Consider the following 21,851-nt stretch of genomic DNA (forward strand, 5'->3'; position numbering starts at 1 on the left):
GTAAATAATAGTATATAAAGTATATTTTTTAGACCAGTGATTTTTTATTTAATAAATTTATTTTATAAATTTATTTTATTACCTATCATAATTCGTTTGTTTTGTTTCTTTTTTACTCAGTGTTTTAAATGTATAATTGTACTTATTATGTTGACTCCCATTAAATGTGAGTACAATTAACATTTGTATTATTCATTAATACTCTCTGCACGGATTGGAATAAAATGTTCAGTTCACAATCTTTCTATTGATTTACATAAGAGAAAGTTCTGTGATGCCTGTTTTTTAATTACTAACAAAACAATAATAATACGCCCAATAAGAGACTTGAACCCTTGACCCTCAGATTAAAAGTCTGATGCTCTACCAACTGAGCTAACCTATTATATTGTATATTCTTGCTACTTAAGTGTACTCAAATTAAGAGCTTGTATATTTATTTTAATTCTATAAAAACTTAAAGTGAATAAACACTAAACTAGTTCAATCTTCACTATTATTTTTTTTAGAAAATATAATAGTGTTAAATTAATTGCATTTTTGAAAAGATAATTTAACTTATAACTGATATGGGCTGCATCAGATATACCTTCATAATAATAGCATTGTAGGTCTATAATTTCGCAAATATTCAAGATTTAACCTAAGATATAAAGATAATGTATTCAAAATGTTTCCTTTAAACTGATGTGCCTATTTAGCTTAATGTACTTATTTGAAGTAATGGAAGAAAATAATATCTCTATTGTTAAAGCGGCGTTATCAAACATCAAACGTCATGCCGCGACAGATTTACGGAACCGCGAATTTCCACACATTTTGATTGGCTAACAAATAATAATTAAAACAATAGGGAAAGTACACTCACGTGATAAAAACAAGTAATTTGTGGAGTTGTCATCAATTTGTCATTGGACATTCAACTGCTATAACGTAAATATCTGAACCAACGATCTGCTTAATTACGTATTCTGCAATTAATCCGTAATACTACAATGAATCCTGTAACATCTTCAAGTGGTTTCCATGAAAGACTCCAGTGGTATGAAATGTATTCTAAAAGCTTCCACGATGACATCGAAGAAGATGACAGTCCTCTACCGTATTTGTCAAGAGAAGACTTTCTACAAACTAAAATGGATTCAGATCTGAGAATCTACTTTCCACATCTACCAAGTGATTCTACAACGCTAGTATGTGAGTCTCCCGATGTGTTGATGACATGTGACGTCAGCGATGACGACTATACCAGTGATAGCGACTGTGAGACCAGTGACGACAGTGATGCCGATTTATTACGTGAGCTTCAAATGGGATGTCCTTGTAAGTACTCTAGTGTTTAGATATTTTTGAAATGTATCTTTCCTAAAATGTTAAAATGAATTCATTTTTATTTTAAAAATCAGAAATTACTGAAACATATTCAATTTTGCTTTTGTTTTTATTTTATAATATTTGTTTTTCTTTTCCAGCCATGCTAGATGATTCTCAATCTCTCATCACACAAAACGAAGAAGGTGTTATTGATCAAGAAATGGAATGCAGTGAAGTCTTCAAGTTCTTAAGCATCTCACCAGACTACTGGACAGACGTCACCAGTTATCAACTGACTACCAAACTCCAGCCAGCATCTAATCACGTGTCTTATAATAATAATAATTTATTTTTACATACTCATAGGACTTGCTGATAAAACTTTGATAACGTTTTTAATAGTTCATAGCCTAACGTAAACATTGTACGACCTGAATGACGTCATGTAAATAATATTATATAAATTATAGTTTAATCAGTTCTTTTTATTTAATAAATTTATTTTAGCATAATTCGTTTGTTTTGTTTCTTTTTTACTCTGCGTTTTAAAGGTATAATTGTACTTTAAATTAATTTTTAATTTAAATAAATTGTAGATTCGTTGTGTCATGTATTTTCGCATATTATATTGACTCCCATTAAATGTGAGTACAATTACCATTATTACCATTTTTATTCCTTAATACTCTCTGCACGGATTGGAATGAAATGTTTTATTTTATTTTTTTTTAGTCAATCGACACCAACAGCGATAATTACCGCCACTAGCATTATAATGTTGAATTAACTGCATTTAAAAAAAAGAAACATTTCTACCGAATACATTTTTTTTTAAATTGCATAATTTGTGTACAGCAATAACTTCTATCAATCATTTGTTACCCAAATCAACAGTAATAGCATAGATATTCCAGTTGTATATTTTATAAAAGAAAGGCGTTTCCGATTGAATTGTATTGATATTGTGATGTGAACACAATAATACTGTGGGTGTGTAACCGGTCGTGGTTCCTGTTGACTACATAAGACATTCGTTTTAAATTGACCATTGGTTTTTATTCTAAATTAAATAGAATAGTAAAATACAGTATACTTTTACGTACCACGGCTAGTAAGAAACGAATTGACTTCATTTATTGGTACTGACATAGTAACACTAGGGAAGAGTGAACACTCTTTCCTGCTAACACACTATATTTAGTGGCGTAAAAACCAAATTAAAAAACAAATATTAAACATTTATTTCTACAAATTATAGAGAAATACAGAGTAGCAACAAACATACAACCAATAATTAACATATTTTTATAATACAAGAAAAGAAATAAAAGTGGAAAAGAAACAAATGTAGTTTAAAATAAAATGGGTAAAATTAACAAAACAAACAGATATAGAGTTTAAAATAAATGTACAAGTAATCATGAATGTAATTATAAGATTATATTTCAGACTATTTCTAATATTATATGCTATTAAACATGTTATATCAACTGATAAAGGGGCTGCGTGTAACATTGTATTATTACCCAAATATTTTAACCTAAAGACATAATATAAAATGTATTGAAAAATATTTAAATCGATGTACTTATTTAGATTAATAGAAGAAAAAGGTTTGATCCTCTACAAACTGAGCGACATGACAGAAAGTTCTGTGACGCATAAGTGGTTTTTATGTACGAAAAAAAAAGAATAAAATGGAAAAAATATTACGCCCAATAAGGGACTTGAACCCTTGACCCTCAGATTAAAAGTCTGATGCTCTACCAACTGAGCTAACCGGGCTTCATATGAATACCTTGTTCTCATTCTTGTACGTTTGTTTTATTTTAATTGGGCTTAAGTATAAAATTGACATGAAAGATAATGGAAGCAAAAACGAATACGCCCAATAAGGGACTTGAACCCTTGACCCTCAGATTAAAAGTCTGATGCTCTACCAACTGAGCTAACCGGGCTTCATATAAATACCTTGTTCTCATTCTTAGACGTTTGTTTTATTTCAATTGGCCTAAAGTATAAAATTGACATGAAAGATAATGGAAGCAAAAACGAATACGCCCAATAAGGGACTTGAACCCTTGACCCTCAGATTAAAAGTCTGATGCTCTACCAACTGAGCTAACCGGGCTTCATGAACTACCCATTGTTAGTTACGTTACTGTGAACCTATTATACTGTATATTCTTGCTACTTAAATGTACTCAAATTAAGAGCTTGTATATTTATTTTAGTCTATAAAAACTTAAAAGTGAATAAACTAGTTCAAGCTTCACTATTATTTTTTTAGAAAACATAATAGGGTTAAATTAATTGCATTTTTTAAAAGAAGATAATTTAACTGATAATACTGGGCTGCATCAGAGATAGCTTCATACTTATAACATTGTTGGCCTATAATTTCGTAAATTTTCAAGATTTAACCTAAGATATAAAGATAATGTATTCAAAATGATTTATTTAAACTGATTTCAAGTAATCGAAGAGCAAAAATTATTTTATAAAATTATAATTTAAAAATAGCCCTATATATTCAACAGTTGTTACTTATTCCATCATATTGTATAGGATTAAAATATTATGGCATTTCTAATTTATTTTAAACTTTTCATTCTTTGATATAATAATTAGCTCGTATTTACAGTTTTAAATAATATCTCTATTGTTAAAGTGACGTTATCAATCATCAAACGGCATGCCGCGACCGATTTACGGAACCGCGCGCATTTTCACACATTTTGATTGGCTAACAAATGATAATTAAAACAATAGGGAAAGAACATCCACGTGATAAAAACAAGGGATTTGTGGAGTTGTCTTCACTTTGTCAAAAGACATTTAACTGTTATAACGTAAATATCTGAACCAACGATCTACTTAATTACGTATTCTGAAATTAACCAGTCAATACTACAATGAATACAGGAAAATCTTCAACTGGTTGCCATGAAAGACTCCAGTGGTATGAAATGTATTCTACAACCTTCCACGATAACATCGAAGAAGATGACAGTCCACTGCCGTATTTGTCAAGAGAAGATCTTCTACAAACTGAGATGGATTCAGATCTCAGAATCTACTTTCCACATCTACCAAGCAGTTCTACAACGTCAGTGTCTGAGTCTCCCGATGTGTTGATGAGTTGCGACGAATGTGATGTCAGCGATGACGATTATACCAGTGATAGCGACTGTGAGACCAGTGACGACAGTGATGCCGATTTATTACGTGAACTTCAAATGGGATGTCCTTGTAAGTACTGTTGTGTGTTTATCATACTAAACGATTCTCTAAAGTTTAAAATACTGATAGAGGGACGAACATTATTATAATGTAATAATGTCTTTCATAAAATTCTTTTAATCATGTTGTCGTTACATTTTTATATTAAATAATTTGATTATATTTTACAGCCATGTTATACGAATCTGAATCCATCACAGAAAACAAAGAAGGTGCAAAGAACAATGATCAAGAAATGGAATGGAGTGAGGTCTTCAACCACAACTTCTTAAGCATCTCACCAGACTACTGGACAGACGTCACCAGTTACCAACTGATTACCAAACTCCAGCCAGCATCTAATCACGTGTCTTATAATAACAACTTATTTTTACATACTCATAGAACTTGCTGATTAAACTTTGAGAACGTTTTAATTGTTCATAGGCTAACGTAAACATTGAAGTACCTGAATGACGTCATGTAAATAATAGTATATACATTATAGTTTAACCAGTTCTTTTCATTTAATAAATTTATTTTAGCTTAATTCGTTTGATTTGTTTCTTTTTTAATCTGCGTTTTAAAGGTATAATTGTACTTTACATTAATTTTTAATTTAATTAAATTGTAGATTCGTTGTGTCATGTATTTTCGCATATTATGTTGACTCCTATTGAATGTGAGTACAATTACCATTACCATTTTTATTTCCTAATACTCTCTGCACGGATTGGAATAAAATGTTCAGATCACAATGTTTCTATTGATTTCTAGAAAAATTATAATGTTAGATTAACTGCATTTTGAAAAAGAAACATTTGTAACGAATACATTTTTTTTTCAATTTGCCTAATTTATGTACAGCAATAACTTCTATCAATCATTTGTTACTCATAACGCCCAATATAACAGTAATAGCATAGATATTCCAGTTGTATATTTTATAAAAGAAAGGCGTTTCCGATTGAATTGTAACCGGCCGTGGTTCCTTTTGACTACATAAGACATTCGTTTTAAATTGACTATTGGTTTTTAATTCTAAATACAGCAATAGTAAAATATACTGTTCAAATAAAGTACCACGGCAAGTAAGAAACGAATTGATTTCATTTATTGGTACTGACATAGTAACACTAGGGAAGAGTGAACACTCTTTTCTGTCAATACACTATATTTAGTGGGGTAACCAAATAACAAGGCCAACAGCCATAAGTCGCGTGCTCTCAGAAAAAAATGAACTTTCAAAAAGTAATGTACTTTAAAAATTTTCTGTACATCAAAACAATTCAAAAAGTACAGAAAAGCGATAAAACGCATAGTGATACCGGACCGACAGACAGACCGACCGACCGACATAATGAATATATAGAGTCGCGTCCACGCGACTAAAAACTAACATATCTTTTTTTCAAATTGTAATAAATTGCAGCTTGGCGCGCCATAGTTTGTGCTCCATGTGGATATCGAGAATGTCATACGGTCCCTTAATCGGGATATTGAAACCAAAAAAGTGACACATTCAAATATATATTTTTCTATAATTAAATAAAAGGAATTAAAATAAAAATTAAACATAAAAACGGCATTAAAAAATATATCATATATTTATTCCATTCAAATTGATTGATAAATTGGTATAATTAAATTGTAACATTGCACAATAGTAAGGTTGATGAATGAAGTCTGCATCAGTTTAACAAATCAGATATTAAACCATTGAGAAACACGGGATTTGGTTTTCTTCTTGAGCTTGTCGACAAGGTAGTAAATGGTCGGTCTTTGCTCTGGAATTATACGTATACACTTCCTGCCGAGTTTACACAGAGGTACCATATTTAGACTTAGTCCCATGTCCAGAAACACATTTCCGAGGCTATAAATGTCACATTTAAATGTCGGCGGTGAATTCGGATAAAATAGTTCTGGTGCGTAGCCTCTATGAGCTGCCATGAGTTCTTTGCGTTCCTCTGCAAGAGTTTCGTTAATTTTAAAGTAATCGTAAGCAGCATCCACATGGCAGATGGAACCAAAGTCTGTGATCTTTACCGACCAGCGGTTACCATCGTGGTAAAGAAGCATATTCCTGCTGGCGATGTCGTTATGAATGAAGCCGTGGTTTTGCAGTGTATGAATGCCTTCTGCCATATCGAGTGCAAGATGCAGTCCATCGCGAAGAGTAAGCCGAGGATTCTTGTATTTGATGGCTTTAAGGAGCGTGACTGATAAATACTGTGTTGGATGTCCAACGTATTCCATAATGATCCTGCTTCTGAGTTCGACAGGAGTGGCATTGCAGATTCCGTACACGTATGGGAAAAGTCTGCTTCTTCTTGACAGGAACTTCAGGACACGAGCTTCAATCTCAATTTCAAACTTTTCTATAAATTGCTCTTTTTTGTTTTCTGAGAGGAAGCAGGACTTGGCGGCAACAAGAGGGCCATCAGGATGATTCAACCGATTTAGGAACACTTCACCATATGTGCCCTTTCCAAGTTTAATCTATAAATTATTAATTTTCATAGATTATCTCATAATTTATTTTTATTTCATACGCATCCAACAGCGATTAACACGCCGATTACAGGATGGATAAACTATTTTATAAGTTCTAAGTTTCATTTGAGGCTTAGGGAGTGTTGAGAGTTGAAAAGTCATGAGTTACAACCCTGGCACTAGGTCAGGATTGAACACTGGAGCTTGGAATTGGAAGGCAAGGACGTTAATTACCAAGCTACAGCTCCACTACTAATAATTTAATACTTTTAACTTGAATGATATTGATCTATTTTATGGTAGTTTTTAGATATTTGTGTATTAAATAACAATAAATTCGCTCTTTTATAATCTTGCAATGATTGTTTTGGAAATATTGTAACACAATTAAAAAGACAATTACCGGGTTGTTCATGGTGACCACTGGGTACAAGTTGTCCATAGATATTTCTGGAACGTCCTTTGGCAAGAGTTTTTCGAGCTTCAAGAGCTCACAAGGCAACGTGAATTTGACGGGTTGTTTTTCAAATGAACTGAAAAGCTGAGACGATGTGGCCAATACTGGTTGTTGTGTTGGAGCAAGTGCCTTTAGGACGAAAGAAAAAGTTGTATTAACAATACTGTATTGTCGAATACTGATGTACACAAATACTGCAGTAAAACTCCGGCTCTAATAAAGGGAGACGTTTAGATAGAAACGATTAGATGGCCAATTAAATGTTTCAATACTATGGTCACTACAACCACTAATTAGGGACACCCATATTAAGGGGACACATTTCTGGGTCTCGAAGTTGTCCCCTTACTGTACTGGTGTTCTATCTGTATTTTATATAATATGAATTATGGGTATATAATAATATACCTCAGCTTCCATGGGTTTAATAGCTAGTTGAATTGGTGTCATTGGTGCAATGAGAGGGTTTGAAGTCAGTCTAATAACATCATTACAAGGCTGCGAAAATAAATAAAACTTATGTTAATATTCAACGACCTAACATTCTTGGACAATACATATATATTATAAATACTGAAAGATTAATTAAAAATTGACAGAATGCACGATACCTCAATTGATTTGGTCATTGAATTGAATCCAGCAAGTACTAATTTGAAAGATTCATTGATGCCAAAAAATCCAGTAAGACCTTGATAGCTTGTTGCTAAACTGGTGAACAATGGTGACATCAATATGTTGTCGACACCAGAGTTAAAACGAGTCTTCTGGACAACTCTTGAGTGGATGCTACCAACTTTAAGTCTTGACACCGTGTCAGCAAATTGACCTTTGACATCAGAGGCTTCCTTCAAGGCTGGTAAACAATGAATCCTATCCATCGAAAAGAGACTTCTGATGAGATTCAATGCTGCCATGTACTCTGATTCCACGTCACTGTCAATGACCTCTGCTTCAGCATCATTGACCTTAACACAACTGTTTTCCAGCACAAGGAGTGCTCTTGCGTATTCCTGAAGCCTGACACCAATCTCTGGGTCCGAGCAAGTGATGGCATCTGGTCGAAGAGGATCAATGGCAATACCGTAAATGATCTTCAACAGAATCACACGGGCATGGGATGGAAGTCTTATCCAGACTTTACTGGATGGAGTTGGCTGATGGTCAACATCCTCGGCATTCTCATGTCTTTCGAAAGTGAAACAACACTTGAAGTATTTGTCGAATAACTTCGAGAAGATAGAGTGCCTAATAATAAAAAGAGAAAGGCAATTAAATAAAATATCTATTGTGTGTAGCGCATTTGAATGATATGTGTTCGTCAAAAAAAAAAGCGCTATAGAAATGAGATATTTATTGAGATATTTATAATATATATCATATGAAATAATAATACAGCGTACAAACCTTTTTTGACCTATTTTAGTAACAGTACGGTTACGTTTAAATAGACGTGTTATCCGTCCGGGCATGATCTATAAAGAACACAAAATAAAAAATACTTTAATTTTAAAAAAATGTTCAATAAACAATAGTCCTACTGGTCAAGTTTTCGAAGGTTAAATGAACTCAAAATAAATGTAGTGTTCTTACCGTTTTTCAAGTAAACTATTCGTAAAATATTATTAGTATATTTCTGAAATTTAATTAAACAAATATAATTTATTATGAATTGAAAACATTTTATTTGTTCGTTAATATTTATAGTAGGCCTACAGTACTATTACCTAATATCAAAAGACAAAGAGACCTCTGCAAGAGGACCACGACGTCCAAGGGCTAGGCCTAGAGCATGGGGAGTTATACCACATGGCCTAGAGCATGGGGAGTTATACCTCATGGCCTAGAGTTTGGCCTTATTTTCTTTTCCGCCGTTTGCCTAAGGATGTGGCAAAATTTTCGGAATGAAATGTGTGTTTATATAATCTAAATTAATACTTTTAATTGTGAACTATGATTAAATAAATAATGTATATATTGTATGATAACAAATCAAATAATTACAGAGATATTTTTAAGCAGTACTTACCGAGTCAAGTTTGGTGGTTTGTATATCATCTGAGGTTGATCTCCATGGTTGGTCACTATAACAGAAGATCGTTACCATGAGCGCGCTAGATAACGCACACGCGGTATGCGCTTCACACGCGCCACATCGGGGGCCGGGGAGAGGGCCGCAGAGGGCCAAGTGGTAGTAGAAGTAGAGAACCACACTGTTTCAAGTTAAGCATCAATGCAATTTACTAAAAGAAAACGAAATATAGGCCTATGCATACTAAATCGCGAATTCAAAATACTTCTAAAGTATACAAAAAGAAACACAATTTACTTTAAAGGGTTCATCTGCACACATTGTTTTAGCGAGACTGTATTATGTTAATGTTAGGGTAGGTTTCTATATATATTAAGGGGGACACCTTTCGGTACCCAAAAACTGAATAGGGGTTGGCTACAGTCTTATATTTACCATAATAGGTGTTTCCCAAAGAAGAGACTCTAGTGTATTTCTAAACACGTGTCACTGTTACAACAATTGATCGATCGGAGCTCTCAAATTATAAACATTGGCTTTAAAACATTATATTCCCCTAGTTTCATTTCACGAGAAGTGTCCCCTTAATAGAAGTGTCCACAAGAGGGGCTTCTACTGAATCTCTAAAAAACAATATTGTGCATAATTTTCGTCTATTGCCAGGTGGTATGTCACTCCATCAACAATTGTCTCGATCCGTCCCTCAAATTATGACCGCAATTGCTATATTATTATTATTATTATTATTATTTAGGAAATTCGAATTATTCAATATTTAATATTGGAAGAAACAGATTCTGAATTATAACAGAACAAGGCCAAATAGATGGCTGCAGTCGCGTGCTCATTAGTGTTTACAGACCGACCGACCAACCTACCAACTGACCGAAATTACTAAACATGTTTTAAAATGTTGAAATGTTTAAAAATATTTATATTTTTTTAATTTCCACGTGCGTAGCCTGTCACTTTTGACGTGCTCGTATAACGTAATTTTGAGTTGAAAAGTAAGTCAAGAAAACAGAAATCGGGCAAAAAGAGTGCGCAATAACATTAAACGCGCAGTGCGCGCGCAACAATCTGCGCACTCATGGCAATTTTGTAAACGCTTAAAATTGCCTGAAACGTACTCTTATTTCATCGAAAATAAATTTTGAACATTTTAAGCGCGCGTACGCATGCGTTACATGCGCTACGCACGTAATTGTATTGCCATATATGATGATTTATGCCCTGAAATTTATGAGTACCAAATTTTATTTAATTGTGATTCATGGTTGTGAAGATATGATTACAAACGTGCTTTCGTTACATCGTGCGTACACCGCGTAATTTTTTATTGCGCACCGTGAAAACATAACCACATCGATTCCTGGCCATAAGGAATATACTGTGAAAAATTGACTTAGCTAGATTAAACTGATATCAAGATAAGGTCAGAAAGCGATAAAACGCATAGTGATACCGGACCGACAGACAGACCGACAGACGGACCGACAGACAGACAGACCGACCGACCGACATAGTGAACTATAGAGTCGCGTCCACGTGACTAAAAAGACAAATATTAAACATTTATATCAAATTATAGAGAAATACATAGTTTAGAAAAATGCAAACAATATTGAACATATTGATAATAATGTAAGAAAAGAAATAAAAGTGGAAAAGAAACAAATGTAGTTAAAAATAAAATGGGTAAAATTAACAACAGATATGGAGTTTCTAAATTAAATAGAATAGTAAAATACAGTATACTTTTACGTACCACGGCCAGTAAGAAACGAATTGATTTCATTTATTGGTACTGACATTGTAACACTAGGGATGAGTGAACACTCTTTCCTGGTAACACACTATATTAATAGTGGGAAACCAAAATAAAAAACAAATATTAAACATTTATTTCTACAAATTAGTACAGAGTAGCAACAAACATACAACCAATAATTAACATATTTTTATAATGCAAGAAAAGAAATAAAAGTGGAAAAGAAACAAATGTAGTTAAAAATAAAATGGGTAAAATTAAAAAAACAGATATAGAGTTTAAAATAAATGTACAAGTAATTATGAATGTAATTAAACGATTATATTTAAGGCTATTTCTAATATTATATTCTACTAAAGGGTGAGCTCGCTTCGCTTGCTCCCCCTCTAGGAAGTGTAGACGATGGTTCTCGGAATGATAATGTTCTTCTTTTACGTTTTCTGTCGGTTACCATTATTGAAAATGCTTGACATTCGTAAAACTAAACTATTCTGTTTCACAGGATGATTAATAACATTTTAAAGTATAGTCTTTATTATTTGGTAGGGCCCTTATAGGGCGGAGGTGGGGAGGCGGAGTTCATTTGAGGGAGGGGCTTATTCGAGGGATATATGTTAAATTTTGTAGTTTTAATAATATGGTAACATTTATAATCAAATGAAATCCTCTATCTAATAGATATGAAAAGTGGTAAAAAAGAATAACAAATGCTTGGTAAATTGTAGATAATAGTGTGATGAATTCTACTACAAATAGTATAATTGTGTTATTATAAAAAACTAAAATGGCTATGACTAATGGCCAACTTAAAGACCCCTTACCTGCAATTTTGGACGTTTTTTGGAAAATAATACATATCTATCACTTTAAAAACATTAAACCATGTCATTCCTTGTCTTAAATGTACGTTTTATGGTAAATTATGATAAAAAGTGAGAAACAATGCACTACCTAAGTAGCTCGCGGCGATCGACCTCTCGTGGACGGTCTTAGGCCTAGCCTAGCTAGGCTTAGTTTTGTGGGCCTAGCTGGTAAACATCGGTAACGTACGAACATCGTACGCTAGCTATATACCTAGCCTGACGTTGTATAGTTGCTGCAATAATTGTCTTTCTATTTTTGCCAGACTCCGTTGATACAAATTGGGGAAAACCCGGTATTTTCGCTGAAAAGTTAGGAGTCTTCCATTTGTTTTGGCCTCACGATCGATCGAAAAATGGGCGAATTACAGGTGAAAAACAAAAATATCAATCCGCGCGCAATGCATTTTGGGATTTATAGCGGGCCGCTATAATTATTAGAATCGACTTATTTTTCACATTTTTAACCGTTTAAAGACGAAAAAAGTTATCGCAATAGGACCATATAGTATTATTTTTACATTAAATATAGTTTGTGATCTTAAATTAGATCTAAAAAACGTAGGGAAGGGGGCTTTAAGCTCCAGTCCTTCTATAGTATCTGTTTTTTTCTTCCGTCTTCCAATGGGACACTGTATTGATTGATGGAAAGTGCCTGTTTCCAGTCACCTTTAGGGTCAAATCTATTATTTTAACTGCTCCCTTGAGAAAATAGTTGAAACCATGTTGCTGCAAGGTGAACTTATCATAAACCCGGAAATGACTTGCCCGCCAAGAATTGAAATTGAGTAGAAAATCTACTGTTGAAATCATAAATGTTGTTAAAAAACTCTTTATAATATCTTGCTAAGATAGAAATATAGAAAAATAGCGTCGAACTGCACATTAATGTTATCAAATCTACGTTTTGCGGTACATCTGAGATAGATAAGGTAGGTATCCAAGGCGGAGATTTGTACCGAAGTTTTTGCATTGTGCTCGCCTATGTCAGAATTAACCATAATTTATATATAGATTCAACATGTTATATCAACTGATAAAGGGGCTGCGTGTAACATTGTATTATTTTAACCTAAAGATATAATATAATGTATGGAAAAATATTTAAACAGATGTACTTATTTAGATTAATAGAAGGAAAAGGTTTGATCCTTTACAAACTGAGCGACATGGCAGAAAGTTCTGTGATGCATAGGCCTAAGTTGTTTTTTAAGTACTAAAAAACGATAATAAAATGGACTAATAAGGGACTTGAACCCTTGACCCTCAGATTAAAAGTCTGATGCTCTACCAACTGAGCTAACCGGGCTTCATGAAATATAAATGTTTTCATTGCCCAGAGTTAGGTTACTGTGAACCTATTATACTGTATATTCTTACTACTTAAATGCACTCAAAATAAGAGCTTGTACATTTATTTTAGTTCTATAAGAACATAAAATGAATAAACACTAAACTAGTTCATTTTCACTATTATTACTGGGTTGATTCAGAGATAGCTTCATAATGATAACATTGTAGGCCTATAATTTCGCACATTTTGAAGATTTAACCTAAGACATAAAGATTATGTATTCAAAATGTTTCATTTAAACTGATTCAAGTAATGGAAGAAAAACATTTATTTTATAAAATTATATTTTAAAAATAGGCCTATATATTCAACAGTTTTTACTTATTCCATCATATTGTATAGGATTAAAATATTATGACATTTCTAATTTATTTTAAACTTTTCATTCTTTAATAATATCTCTATTGTTAAAGCGGCGTTATCAATCATCAAACGTCATGCTGCGACCGATTTACGGAACCGCGAATTTTCACACATTTTGATTGGCTAACAAATAATAATTAAAACAATAGGGAAAGTACACCCACGTGATAAAAACAAGTGATTTGTGGAGTTGTCATCAATTTGTCAATAGACATTCAACTGTTATAACGTAAATATCTGAACCAACGATCTGCTTAATTACGTCAAGTTTTACGTATTCTGCAATTAATCCGTAATAATACAATGAATCCTGGAACATCTTCAATTGGTTGCCATGAAAGACTCCAGTGGTATGAAATGCATTCTACAAGCTTCCACGATGGCATCGAAGAAGATGACAGTCCACTACCGTATTTGTCAAGAGAAGATCTGCTACAAACTGAAATGGATTCAGATCTGAGAATCTACTTTCCACATCTACCAAGTGATTCAATAACGCCAGTGTGTGAGTCTCCCGATGTGTTGATGACATGTGACGAATGTGATGTCAGCGATGACGACTATACCAGTGATAGTGTCTGTGAGACCAGTGACGACAGTGATGCCGATTTATTACGTGAGCTTCAAATAGGATGTCCTTGTAAGTACTTTTCTAGTGTTTAGATAATTTTGAAATGTATCTTTCTTAAAATGTTAAAATGAATTCATTTTTATTTTAAAAATCAGAAATTACTGAAACATATTCAATTTTGCTTTTGTTTTTATTTTATAATATTTGTTTTTCTTTTCCAGCCATGTTAGATGATTCTCAATCTCTCATCACACAAAACGAAGAAGGTGTTATTGATCAAGAAATGGAATGCAGTGAAGTCTTCAAGTTCTTAAGCATCTCACCAGACTACTGGACAGACGTCACCAGTTATCAAACGACTACCAAACTCCAGCCAGCATCTAATCACGTGTCTTATAATAATAATAATAATTTATTTTTACATACTTATAGGACTTGCTGATAAAACTTTGATAACGTTTTTAATAGTTCATAGCATAACGTAAACATTGTACGACCTGAATGACGTCATGTAAATAATAGTATATACATTATAGTTTAACCAGTTCTTTTTATTTAATAAATTTATTTTATTAGCTATCATAATTCGTTTGTTTTGTTTCTTTTTTACTCTGCGTTTTAAAGGTATAATTGTACTTTAAATTAATTTTAAATTTAAATAAATTGTAGATTCGTTGTGTCATGTATTTTCGCATATTATATTGACTCCCATTAAATGTGAGTACACTTACCATTATTACCATTTTTATTTCTTAATATTCTGCACGGATTGGAATGAAATGTTTTATTTTATTTTTTTTTTATTCAATCGAAACCAACAGCGATAATTACCGCCACTAGCATTATAATGTTGAATTAACGGCATTTAAAAAAAAGAAACATTTGTACCGAATACATTCTTTTTTAAATTGCGTAATTTGTGTACAGCAATAACTTCTATCAATCATTTGTTACTCATAACGCCCAAAATAACAGTAATAGCATAGATATTCCAGTTGTATATTTTATAAAAGAAAGGCGTTTCCGATTGAATTGTATAGATATTGTGATGTGAACACAATAATACTGTGGATGTGTAACAGGTCGTGGTTCCTGTTGACTACATTCGTTATAAATTGACCATTGGTTTTTAATTCTAAATTAAATAGAATAGTAAAATACAGTATACTTTTACGTACCACGGCCAATAAGAAACGAATTGATTTCATTTATTGGTACTGACATAGTAACACGAGGGAAGAGTGAACACTCTTTTCTGGTAACACACTATATTTAGTGGCGTAAAAACCAAATTAAAAAACAAATATATAGAGTATATAAATATAGAGAAATACAGAGTAGCAACAAACATACAACCAATAATGAACATATTTTTATAATGCAAGAAAAGAAATAAAAGTGGAAAAGAAACAAATGTAGTTAAAAATAAAATGGGTAAAATTAACAAAACAAACAGATATAGAGTTTAAAATGAATGTACAAGTAATTATGAATGTAACTAAACGATTATATTTCAGACTATTTCTTATATTTATAGGATAGTAAACAGGTTATATCAACTGAAACAAACGGGCTGCGTGTAACATTTTATGATAATAAAATAATAATATTTTAACCTAAAGACATAATATAAATGTATTTAAAATTTTTTTAATCGTACTTATTTAGATTAATAGAAGAAAAAGGTTTGATCCTCTACAAACTGAGCGACATGACAGAAAGTTCTGTGATGCATAAGTTGTTTTTAAGTACTAAAAAATAATAATAAAATGGAAAAAATATTCAACCAATAAGGGACTTGAACCCTTGACTCTCAGATTAAAAGTCTGATGCTCTACCAACTGAGCTAACCGGGCTTCATGAACTACGAATGTTTTCATTGCCCAAAGTTTTTTTAAATTTTAATCGGCTTAAATGGTGCAAACAATTACTTTAGTTACTTTGAGCATATTATATTGTATATTCTTGCTACTTAAATGTACTCAAATTAAGAGCTTGTATACATTCACTTTAGTTCTATAAGAACATAAAGTGAATAAACACTAAACTAGTTCAAGCTTCACTATTATTTTTTTTAGAAAATATAATAGTGTTAAATTAATTGCATTTTTGAAAAGATAATTTAACTTATAACTGATATGGGCTGCATCAGATATACCTTCATAATAATAACATTGTAGGCCTATAATTTCGTAAATTTTCAAGATTTAACCTAAGATAATGTATTCAAAATGTTTCATTTAAACTGATTTCAAGTAACGGAAGAACAAAAACTATTTGATATAATTTCTAATATTAGGCCTATAGGCTATTAAGCATGTTATATCAACTGATAAAGGGGCTGTGTGTAACATTGTATGATTACCTCAATATTTTAACCTAAATGTAAAGACATAATATAAAATGTATTGAAAAATATTTAAATCGATGTACTTATTTAGATTAATAGAAGAAAAAGGTTTGATCCTCTACAAACTAAGCGAAATGACAGAAAGTTCTGTGACGCATAAGTTGTTTTTAAGTACTCAAAAAAAGATAATAAAATAGAAAAATATTACGCCCAATAAGGGACTTGAACCCTTGACCCTCAGATTAAAAGTCTGATGCTCTACCAACTGAGCTAACCGGGCTTCATATAAATACCTTGTTCTCATTCTTAGACGTTTGTTTTATTTCAATTGGCCTAAAGTATAAAATTGACTTGAAATATAATGGAAGCAAAAACGAATACGCCCAATAAGGGACTTGAACCCTTGACCCTCAGATTAAAAGTCTGATGCTCTACCAACTGAGCTAACCGGGCTTCATATAAATACCTTGTTCTCATTCTTAAACATTTGTTTTACTTCAATTGGCCTAAAGTATAAAATTGACTTGAAAGATAATGGAATCAAAAACGAATACGCCCAATAAGGCACTTGAACCCTTGACCCTCAGATTAAAAGTCTGATGCTCTACCAACTGAGCTAACCGGGCTTCATGAACTAACCATTGTTAGTTAGGTTACTGTGAACCTATTATACTGTATATTTTTGCTACTTAAATGTACTCAAATTAAGAGCTTGTATATTTATTTAGCTCTATAAAAACTTAAAAGTGAATAAACAGTAAACTGGCCTAAAGTAAAAAATTGACATGAAAGATAATGTAAGCAAAAACGAATACGCCCAATAAGGGACTTGAACCCTTGACCCTCAGATTAAAAGTCTGATGCTCTACCAACTGAGCTAACCGGGCTTCATATAAATACCTTGTTCTCATTCTTAGACGTTTGTTTTATTTCAATTGGCCTAAAGTATAAAATTGACATGAAAGATAATACTCAAACTAAGAGCTTGTATATTTATTTAGTTCTATAAAAACTTAAAAGTGTAAAAAAAAAAAAACAGTAAACTAGTTCAAGCTTCTTGAATAATAATAAAAAGTAATGGAAGAACAAACATCATTTTATAAAATTATAATTTAAAAATAGGCCTATATATTCAACAGTTTTTACTTATTCCATCATATTGTATAGGATTAAAATATTATGACATTTCTAATTTATTTTAAACTTTTCATTCTTTGATATAATAATTAGCTCGTATTTATAGTTTTAAATAATATCTCTATTGTTAAAGCGACGTTATCAATCATCAAACGGCATGCCGCGACCGATTTACGGAACCGCGCGCATTTTCACACATTTTGATTGGCTAACAAATGATAATTAAAACAATAGGGAAAGAACATCCACGTGATAAAAACAAGGGATTTGTGGAGTTGTCCTCACTTTGTCAAAAGACATTCAACTGTTATAACGTAAATATCTGAACCAACGATCTACTTAATTACGTCAAGTTTTACGTATTCTGAAATTAACCAGTCAATACTACAATGAATACAGGAAAATCTTCAACTGGTTGCCATGAAAGACTCCAGTGGTATGAAATGTATTCTACAACCTTCCAAGATGACATCGAAGAAGATGATAGTCCACTATCGTATTTGTCAAGAGAAGATCTTCTACAAACTGAGATGGATTCAGATCTCAGAATCTACTTTCCACATCTACCAAGTGATTCAATAACGCCAGTGTGTGAGTCTCCCGATGTGAGGGTGTGTGTCAGCGATGACGACTATACCAGTGATAGCGACTGTGAGACCAGTGACGACAGTGATGCCGATTTATTACGTGAGCTTCAAATGGGATGTCCTTGTAAGTACTGTTGTGTGTTTATCATACTAAAAGATTCTCTAAAGTTTAAAATACTGATAGAAGGACGAACATTATTATAATGTAATAATGTCTTTCATAAAATTCTTTTAATCACGTTGTCGTTACAAATGTTTTATATATTTATATTAATAATTTGATTATCTTTTACAGCCATGTTAGACGAATCTGAATCCATCACACAAAACGAAGAAGGTACAAAGAACAATTATCAAGAAATGGAACGGAGTGAGGTCTTCAACTACAACTTCTTAAGCATCTCACCAGACTACTGGACTGACGTCACCAACTATCAACTGACTACCAAACTCCAGCCAGCATCTAATCACGTGTCTTATAATAACAACTTGTTTTTACATACTCATAGAACTTGTTGATTTGAGAACGTTTTTAATAGTTCATAGCCTAACGTAAACATTGTACGACCTGAATGACGTCATGTAAATAATAGTATATAAATTATAGTTTTAACCAGTTCTTTTTATTTAATAAAATTATTTTATTAGCTATCATAGATTGTTTGTTTTGTTTCTTTTTTACTCTGTGTTTTAAAGGTATAATTGTACTTAAATAACTCTTAGAGATTAAATTGTAGATTCGTTGTGTCATGTATTTTCGCATATTATGTTGACTCCCATTAAATGTGAGTACAATTACCATTATTGCCATTTTTATTCCTTAATACTCTCTGCACAGATTGGAATGAAATGTTCAGTTCACAATCTTTCTATTGATTTTTAGAAAAATTATAATGTTAAATTAAGTGCATTTTGAAAAGGAAACACTTATACCGAATACATTTTTTTTTTCAATTTGCGTAAATTATAATGTACAGCAATAACTTCTATCAATCATTTGTTACTCATAACGCCCAAAATAACAGTAATAGCATAGATGTTTTATAAAAGAAAGGCGTTTCCGATTGAATTGTATAGATATTGTGATGTGAACACAATAATACTGTCGATGTGTAACCGGTCGTGGTTCCTGTTGACTACATAAGACATTCGTTATAAATTGACCATTGGTTTTTAATTCTAAATTAAATAGAATAGTAAAATACAGTATACTTTGACGTACCACGGCCAATAAGAAACGAATTGATTTCATTTATTGGTACTGACATAGTAACACTATGGAAGAACACTCTTTCCTGGTAACACACTATATTTAGTGGCGTAAAAACCAAATTAAAAAACAAATATTGAACATTTATTTCTACAAATTATAGAGAAATACAGAGTAGCAACAAACATACAACCAATAATGAACATATTTTTATAATGCAAGAAAAGAAATAAAAGTGGAAAAAAAACAAATGTAGTTAAAAATAAAATGGGTAAGATTAACAAAACAAACAGATATAGAGTTTAAAATGAATGTACAAGTAATTATGAATGTAATTAAACGATTATATTTCAGACTATTACTTATATTTATAGGATAGTAAACATGTTATATCAACTGAAACAAACGGGCTTTTCATTGCCCAAAGTTTTTTTTAATTTTAATCGGCTTAAATGGTGCAAACAATTACTTTAGTTACTGTGAGCATATTATATTGTATATTCTTGCTACTTAAATGTACTCAAATTAAGAGCTTGTACATTTATTTTAGTTCTATAAAAACTTAAAGTGAATAAACAGTAAACAAGTTCAAGCTTCACTATTATTTTTTTAGAAAATATAATAGTGTTAAATTAATTGCATTTTTGAAAAGATAATTTAACTTATAACTGATATGGGCTGCATCAGAGATAGCTTCATAATTATAACATTGTAGGCCTATAATTTCGCAATTTTTCAAAATTTAATCTCAGATATAAAGATAATGTATTCAAAATGATTAATTTAAACTGATTTCAAGTAATGGAAGAACAAACATTATTTTATAAAATTATAATTTAAAAATAAGCCTATATATTCAACAGTTTTTACTTATTCCATCATATTGTATAGGATTAAAATATTATGACATTTCTAATTTATTTTAAACTTTTCATTCTTTGATATAATAATTAGCTCGTATTTATAGTTTTAAATAATATCTCTATTGTTAAAGCGACGTTATCAATCATCAAACGGCATGCCGCGACCGATTTACGGAACCGCGCGCATTTTCACACATTTTGATTGGCTAACAAATGATAATTAAAACAATAGGGAAAGAACATCCACGTGATAAAAACAAGGGATTTGTGGAGTTGTCCTCACTTTGTCAAAAGACATTCAACTGTTATAACGTAAATATCTGAACCAACGATCTACTTAATTACGTCAAGTTTTACGTATTCTGAAATTAACCAGTCAATACTACAATGAATACAGGAAAATCTTCAACTGGTTGCCACGAAAGACTCCAGTGGTATGAAATGTATTCTACAACCTTCCAAGATGACATCGAAGAAGATGATAGTCCACTATCGTATTTGTCAAGAGAAGATCTTCTACAAACTGAGATGGATTCAGATCTCAGAATCTACTTTCCACATCTACCAAGTGATTCAATAACGCCAGTGTGTGAGTCTCCCGATGTGTTGATGACATGTGACGAATGTGATGTCAGTGATAGCGACTGTGAGACCAACGATAACAGTGATGCCGATTTATTACGTGAGCTCCAAATGGAATGTCCATGTAAGTACTGTTGCTTGTTTCTCATTAGTATAAATTATATAATATTAAATATACTAATGTATTGTAAAATTCAGGAAAAACATTTATAAACAAATATATATCCTCTGTGTTTCTTTAATTAATAATTAATTAGAATCTCTTCATTTTTATGTTAAGAACGACGCTTACTTGGAAGATACTCGTGTCATGTACGAGCCGCCTTTAAGTTATTTTAACCTATTTTGTTTTACAGCCATGATAGACGAATCAGAAACACACGAAGATGTAGAACATCCCGACAGAAATGGTGAAGAATTGAGTGAGGTCTTCAATTACAACTTCTTAAGCATCTCACCAGACTACTGGACAGACGTCACCAGTTATCAACTGACTACCAAACTCCAGCCAGCATCTAATCACGTGTCTTATAATAACTTCTTTTTTCATAGAACTTGCTGATTAAACTTGGAGATCGATTTTAATTGTTAATGTACATACTTTCTATATTTCTATGCTGGCCTAAAGTACATACTTGTACATAATAGGATACAATGTATATTTTAAGAACAGTTCATATCA

At 32.0% G+C, this 21,851-nt stretch overlaps 10 non-coding genes across 10 annotated transcripts; all 10 read right to left on the bottom strand.

Moving 5' to 3' along the window:
• Positions 1-307: 307 nt before the first annotated feature.
• Trnak-uuu (transfer RNA lysine (anticodon UUU)) lies at positions 308-385 on the bottom strand. The gene has a single exon. It is a non-coding gene; the product is annotated as a tRNA-Lys (tRNA).
• A 2,641-nt stretch (positions 386-3,026) lies between these two features.
• On the bottom strand, positions 3,027-3,099 carry Trnak-uuu (transfer RNA lysine (anticodon UUU)). Its single transcript has one exon. It is a non-coding gene; the product is annotated as a tRNA-Lys (tRNA).
• Positions 3,100-3,199: 100 nt separating this feature from the next.
• Trnak-uuu (transfer RNA lysine (anticodon UUU)) lies at positions 3,200-3,272 on the bottom strand. The gene has a single exon. It is a non-coding gene; the product is annotated as a tRNA-Lys (tRNA).
• A 100-nt stretch (positions 3,273-3,372) lies between these two features.
• Positions 3,373-3,445, bottom strand: Trnak-uuu (transfer RNA lysine (anticodon UUU)). The gene has a single exon. It is a non-coding gene; the product is annotated as a tRNA-Lys (tRNA).
• Positions 3,446-13,388: 9,943 nt separating this feature from the next.
• Trnak-uuu (transfer RNA lysine (anticodon UUU)) lies at positions 13,389-13,461 on the bottom strand. Its single transcript has one exon. It is a non-coding gene; the product is annotated as a tRNA-Lys (tRNA).
• A 2,762-nt stretch (positions 13,462-16,223) lies between these two features.
• Positions 16,224-16,297, bottom strand: Trnak-uuu (transfer RNA lysine (anticodon UUU)). Its single transcript has one exon. It is a non-coding gene; the product is annotated as a tRNA-Lys (tRNA).
• A 700-nt stretch (positions 16,298-16,997) lies between these two features.
• Trnak-uuu (transfer RNA lysine (anticodon UUU)) lies at positions 16,998-17,070 on the bottom strand. The gene has a single exon. It is a non-coding gene; the product is annotated as a tRNA-Lys (tRNA).
• A 100-nt stretch (positions 17,071-17,170) lies between these two features.
• On the bottom strand, positions 17,171-17,243 carry Trnak-uuu (transfer RNA lysine (anticodon UUU)). Its single transcript has one exon. It is a non-coding gene; the product is annotated as a tRNA-Lys (tRNA).
• Positions 17,244-17,343: 100 nt separating this feature from the next.
• Positions 17,344-17,416, bottom strand: Trnak-uuu (transfer RNA lysine (anticodon UUU)). Its single transcript has one exon. It is a non-coding gene; the product is annotated as a tRNA-Lys (tRNA).
• Positions 17,417-17,604: 188 nt separating this feature from the next.
• Trnak-uuu (transfer RNA lysine (anticodon UUU)) lies at positions 17,605-17,677 on the bottom strand. The gene has a single exon. It is a non-coding gene; the product is annotated as a tRNA-Lys (tRNA).
• Positions 17,678-21,851: the final 4,174 nt, after the last annotated feature.

Source organism: Antedon bifida, chromosome 8, assembly GCF_963402885.1.
Source record: "Antedon bifida chromosome 8, ecAntBifi1.1, whole genome shotgun sequence".
In the NCBI taxonomy this organism is placed as follows: domain Eukaryota; kingdom Metazoa; phylum Echinodermata; class Crinoidea; order Comatulida; family Antedonidae; genus Antedon; species Antedon bifida.